The sequence below is a fragment of the Tamandua tetradactyla genome, chromosome 2 (genome assembly GCF_023851605.1).
Source record: "Tamandua tetradactyla isolate mTamTet1 chromosome 2, mTamTet1.pri, whole genome shotgun sequence".
NCBI classification, from domain to species: Eukaryota; Metazoa; Chordata; class Mammalia; order Pilosa; family Myrmecophagidae; genus Tamandua; species Tamandua tetradactyla.
Genome location: NC_135328.1, coordinates 116,013,749 through 116,019,748, shown reverse-complemented (window position 1 = coordinate 116,019,748; position 6,000 = coordinate 116,013,749).

The window sequence follows — 6,000 nt, the reverse complement described above, 5'->3', positions numbered from 1 at the left end:
CTCATTTCACTCTTGCCCCTTTTCATCGAGGTTTTCTCAATCCCTTGATGCTGAAGGTTTTCTCAATCCCTTGATGCTGAGTCTCAGCTCATTCTAGGGTTTTTCTCAATCCTTTGATGCTGAGTCCTCGAGATACTTTTATATCCACATGGAATTAGCTTGGCCAAAAGACCTTGCTGTGGAACCACCTCAGTCCCTCCATCCTGTTGGCCATTGTATTCCTTGCCTTGTATTACCCCTGCTGATTCCTCAAATACAGGTCTTCCATCTGTGCCTGAGCCCTAGGATGTGGAGTACCAGTCAGTGGACCTCACCACCCACCCTTCTGCATAGTCTCTGTCATCTAAGTGGTACCATCTTGTCATTGTCCCTCCAGCTCAACATCCTGGACTCAACTCTTAGCTGCCACTCATCCTCCCCAACCACAGTTATTTTGTTCTGAGAATGCACCTAGTGTTTGACCTCAGACCTGTGACTTTTGGAACCATCTCAACATAAGTGCAGAGTCATGGAGGAAAATTCTTCAGTGCAAGTTCTTCAGCAGTACCTTTTTTCTATCCTGCTGCCCAACCTGCTTACTACAGTTAGAGGCAAAGAACAATAAATATGAAGTTTTAGTTCACAGCAGCTAGTTTTGAAGCTTCCTACAGTGGTGAAGTTTTTGGTAGTGACACAAAACCACTGGAGTCAATTATATGCAGTTTTGTTTTTTAATGGGGGAGAACAAACAAAATTACAGTAATGTCAATCTTTCTAAGCACGCACTTCCTGGCCTTGTGGAAATTGCTTTGCGGAAACAATGCAGAGTATCTAAATCATGTGGGTTCAAATCATTACTTTGTCAAGATGCAGGGACTTAATGCTTATGTTGAGTAACTCTATTTTAAAACTGTTTCCAGCCTGAGACTGGCATATCTAATTGCTTTTTAAATACACTTGTTAAAGCATCAAGAATAATGTTGACTATATGTAAGAGTTGTTAGATGGGCTGCTGTCTCTAACCTCCAACTTGATGGTTTTAATATCTAAGCTATTAAATTTATACCAGGAAGAACGGTGGCAGATAAATCTTTTATCAAAGCATTTAAACAACGGAAAAAAAAAAAAAAGAAAAGGGTAAACCATTTAACCTTGAGCTAAAAATCCTCCAAGGACTGTTCTCTATTTTTGTGGCATTGATATGGTTGTTTGAAGCTGAAGAACATGCTATATTTGAGGTTGATTTTTTGTGGAATCAGCTTCTAAATTCAACCCTGAAGTGAATGCTTTGGCTTCAAGTGTGATATTGATGAATTACAAAAGAAATTTCAATTGGAGGTAGAAATCCTGAATAAATTCTCTTTTGCTATTTCTTTTTGAGAGGTCAAGAGTAATTCCTTGTGGGGAAAAAAAAGAAAACAAAGTGAAATGGACTTGTTTTGCTTCATTTAAAAAATATTGCTTTGGTCTCTTCCCCATCTCAAAGTCCAAAGACTTATAAGCATTCATCAAGCATTTATGGGTCATCTACTATCTTCCAGATACTGTTCTCTGCAGCAGGGGATATAGTACCCCGAAAGTCAAATCCCTGGGAGCTAGCTTTCTCTATCACTTTGATGATAACTTACCTAAGGCAACCGTGGCTTATACTAAAATGTCTTAGGAGAGTTCTGAAAAATTAGGGGTACAGAATTTATTCTCTTCTTTGTTAAGTTTCAATATGGATTCTGTTTGAAAATGCTTTCCCCTTTCTTTTTGGTAAGATACACAGCAAAGAGTCCATGCTGTTTTCAGAGAACTTGCCTGCTTCTTGTTCTTAAAAGTCTTAAAGTAAAAATACCATGCTGGGCTAGGACTATTGGTGACAGGCACTGTTTATTTGTGATAAAGGAAATATGCTGTCTTTGTTCCTTTGGTAAGATGTGCATTTATTTGAGCATTTTATCAAGTAATTTGGTTTTTCAATACATTATCAGGAATCAGTGAGATTGGTTGTGAACTTAATTATGCTTTTCCAAAAAATGTTTTTAGTCTGCTCTCAAACATTTTGAAGTGGACCTTTTATTATAGTTGCCAAATTGTATAAAAGCACATTGCCCTCATCACATAAGGGTCACAGGTGGAATGTAGCAGGGCTGAAATGAAGGGTAATGGAAAAATCCACTACTTGTGTTTGCTACTTAAATGTCATGGCTGGGTAAATGGATTTTTCTACTTCCTAGGACTTGGTTTCTACTACATTAGTCTGGCAGCAATTAGAGAAGAGAGGTTGCTTTGCAAATTGGCTTGGTGAATCATGTAGTTCATCTTTTTATTGTGCAAGACAGAAAAAATTGCTTCTAATCAATCCACTTCAACTTTTAGTCTAAAAATTATTTACCATCCCATCAGCTGAAAGTACCTATGAAATGTTCTATTGAATTAACTGAAGGGAAAAGGTATTTATATCAATAAGCTGATTATTATGGGGCACAATCTTACTATGGAAGCAATAAAAAGACTGCATTATTATTAAGGTGTTCTTGCCAAATTGACTAATGCTTTTAGGATAATTAATCTACATTTCAAATATAATTGGTCTATTATTAATTAAATAATAAATGTACCACTTTATGACCGTAATGCTCAAGAGATGTAGGGTTTCCTACCAAAGAGAATATTATTAATTTTGAACTTTTTGGTAATCTTTGCATTTGATTCTCACAGTTGCTTAATCTTTCTGCTTTGTAACTGTACTGGGATGTCACATTTGGGGGGATGCTTAGATGAGAGTTGGTTAGTCTTAATTTTTTCAAAGTATAGATTAACAAGAGAACTGATGTAAGATACTGGAAAATTTCTATGAATTTTCATTTTGCCCACCAGCACACTAAAAAAATTAAAAAGTATATGAACGAATCACGCTACTTAATGAAATACAATAATGAATTTGAGATAATACGGACTGCAAGAGTAGACTCTTGAAACTGTGCCCTACCCCACCTGGGTTCATTAGGAAAAAATCCTAGGAACAGGAAACAAGGTCCCACAGAAGAAAAGAGAGGAAAGGACAGGCAGAGGAGGATCTGATGGGAAGTAGCTTAGGAGATTCAAACAATCTGCTAGGAATTGGGGTGTTGTAGACTGAGAAACCCTGGCATCATTTGAGGAAAAGAAACATCATTCACAGCTCAAATTAGGTAAGCATCATCGTTGTTTAGCTTCTCAAAAGCCAAAGACTTTCTATGTAGGACGACAAGATTCTGAACAGAAAAAAAAAAAAAAAATCTTAGCAGAGAAGAACAAAACATTTGTTGAAGCCAAATTTTTTTTGATGAATTCTAATTCTTCCCATTGGCTAAACCAAAAGAATCTAAGTTTAATAGTTATTTCTTTTAAAGCGAGCTCTTGTAGATAAATATTGATTACACAGTGGGGGAATTAGATGATATTTGCAGATAATGTCATGTCTTATTCGCTGTAGAGGTTGAAATTTTAGGCCTGCCTTTCAAAAGATGCTCTTCAACCTTTGCAGAAAACCAACAAACTGCCAGTGGAGAGGGATCCCCTTTTGTGCTCTCTCCCAGGCTTCCCCACCTGCCCCCAAACAGTGGTTACTTATGGGCTGATTTATAACTACTGGAGAGAGGAGACTGGGCAGCTGGCTTTTGCTTTGATTTGAGCTTGCTCTCCATTGCCCTTTCTCAGTTCTTCTCTCATTACTAGGGCCACATATGCTATTAACACTTGAAAACAGCTTCCTACTTCTTTCAAGCTAAGAGGGTTTCGCTAAAGTGGACATTGTGCATATGGTGCATTTGAGACTGCCTGAACAGCAGCATCTGATTGCTTTGTTCCAACACCCCTGCCTTGTTAAAAAGTTGAAGGGCTGATGTACAGGAAGAGGAAGAGAGGAATAAAGGACCAGGAAATGACTCCTTTGTGCAGTGCTTTCTACAGACTTGGAGCTCATGCCTAAATTCATCCCTGTGGAGGGGGTGCTGCTTGGAGGATTTGTAGGTGGCTGTCCTGTTACTTACAGGAATGCAGGCTTCTAGACTTTCCCTGTCTTCAAGGGTTGTTTATAGCCTTGAATTTAGTCCCAAGTCACCATCTCTCAGGTTCCCTGATTGCTAAAAGTTGACTGAATGGATGATCTTCTTAGGTTCCTTCCAGTGCTAACATCTCATGAAATAATCTTGAAAATCTCCCCCACTTGTTTATCAGACATATTTTGAAAAACACACAGTGAGAGAAAAGAGAATTGAAAAGATGCTCTCAAATCCACATAATACATAGTAGCACATTTTTCTTTAACTTTTTTTTTTTTAGAAGAGGGGTCTAAACTTTATTTGCATCCAAGTCAAGCCTGCCCATAGACCAGGTTATCTTTCATTAAACATTTTAGGCACAAGTATCCTCCAGGGCGAAGATGTACTGGGCATGGTCATAAACAAAACCAGTTCCCCACGTTAAGAAATGATAGTTCATGCTCGAATGCTCACTCAAATGTTTTGTTTGCTGGGAAGTCAGAGGCTATGGGAGGTGCATGGGAAAACGTGCAGAATATAAGACATACCTGTACTGTTCATCTTCTAAAAGAGACCACAGTCTTAACTTCTATTTCCTTTCCTTTCCCTTCCTTCTTCCCTCCCTCCCTCCTTTCCTCTCTTCCCTGCAGAATCGCTGACAACAAATTCGTAGACACTTGCAGAGGTTAGAACCTTGGTGTAGAACGTTGGAAAAACAAACAAAAAAAATCCCAGCACGATAATATATGCCCTGGGAATTAACTCCCCCCCCCATCAAAAGATTTAGTCTTTCTATTGCAGTAATTAAAAAATTAAGATTAGTTACTAAAATGACTATCTGGCGCCTCAGCACACGTTCACCTCATCCGGAGGCAGCTACGTGAGGTTAGGAGGGCGGTTGGTTCTCCATTGCGGTTGACCACAGAGCCCAGAAACTTCACAGGGCAGATGAAAGCGGCTTTGTAAACCTATCCAGAGATAGGGAAGCACTTTCAAGCGGGAAAATGCAATACTCAGCTTGGCTTCCCGACCGTGGCGCCCCGCACCGGGCAGGGAGTCTGTGAACAAATGGGGAGATTGGAAAGACCGAGTCCTCTGTCAGTTTGGAAACCCACTGCCCCTGGAAACCCACCGCAAGGGCTGGTTAGCTTTTGAAGACAACTAAATTGTCTTTAGTTTAAACTGGGGTGACGCTCTTCAATTTCGAGTACTTGGGGACAATTCTTTCCCGGTCATTTCTGAGCACAAGTTAAGAATGTGCCTTTAATGCCTGGACACTAGTCTGGGTTACTCTGGGCAGTCCTCAGAAAGTCCACTTTCCCTGGTGATATTTAGCTACCCCAGCCCAGGAAGGAGTGCTCCAGGCACGGAGTTCGCTGTGGGAAACCTTGTTCCTTATTATTATTATTATTATTTTTTGCATGGGCCGGCACGGTGAACCGAACCCGGGTGTCCGGCATGGCAGGCGAGAACTCTGCCACTGAGCCGCCGTGGCCCGCCCTTGCCCTCTGTTTTGTCTTTTCTAATAATGCTGTGAGTGAGTGAAGGGGGAAGAAGGAGGAAGCGCCCGGCTTCCTGCCCGGCTCGCCGGCCGCCGGGTGCGCGTCCTGGAGGCGGGGAAGCGCGGTCCCGGAGAGGCCCGACCCCCAACAAAGCCTGGACCGCTGCGAGAGGCGGGGGCGCAGACACTCGAGCAGTCCCTTTCATGCATTTAATGCTGAGGGAGTGTGGGGCTGGGGTTACAGGGCCGGGGGGAAGAGGAGGGGGCTTATTTAGGGAGCTATGAAAACCTGACATTTATGGATAAACGATCTTTGCGCGCCTTTCTGGAAAGCGGATTCAGAGCTCTCCCCTTTTTGTTCTGTTCACCCTTCCAGTTTTAGCTTTTTTTTTTAATGTGGTTTTAGAAGAAAGAAATTTCCTTTACTCCCCCATCCATATAATATGTTAAATTTATATTATATTTATATTAAATTATATTACATTTAATTAAAAATCGCTCAGCATTTTT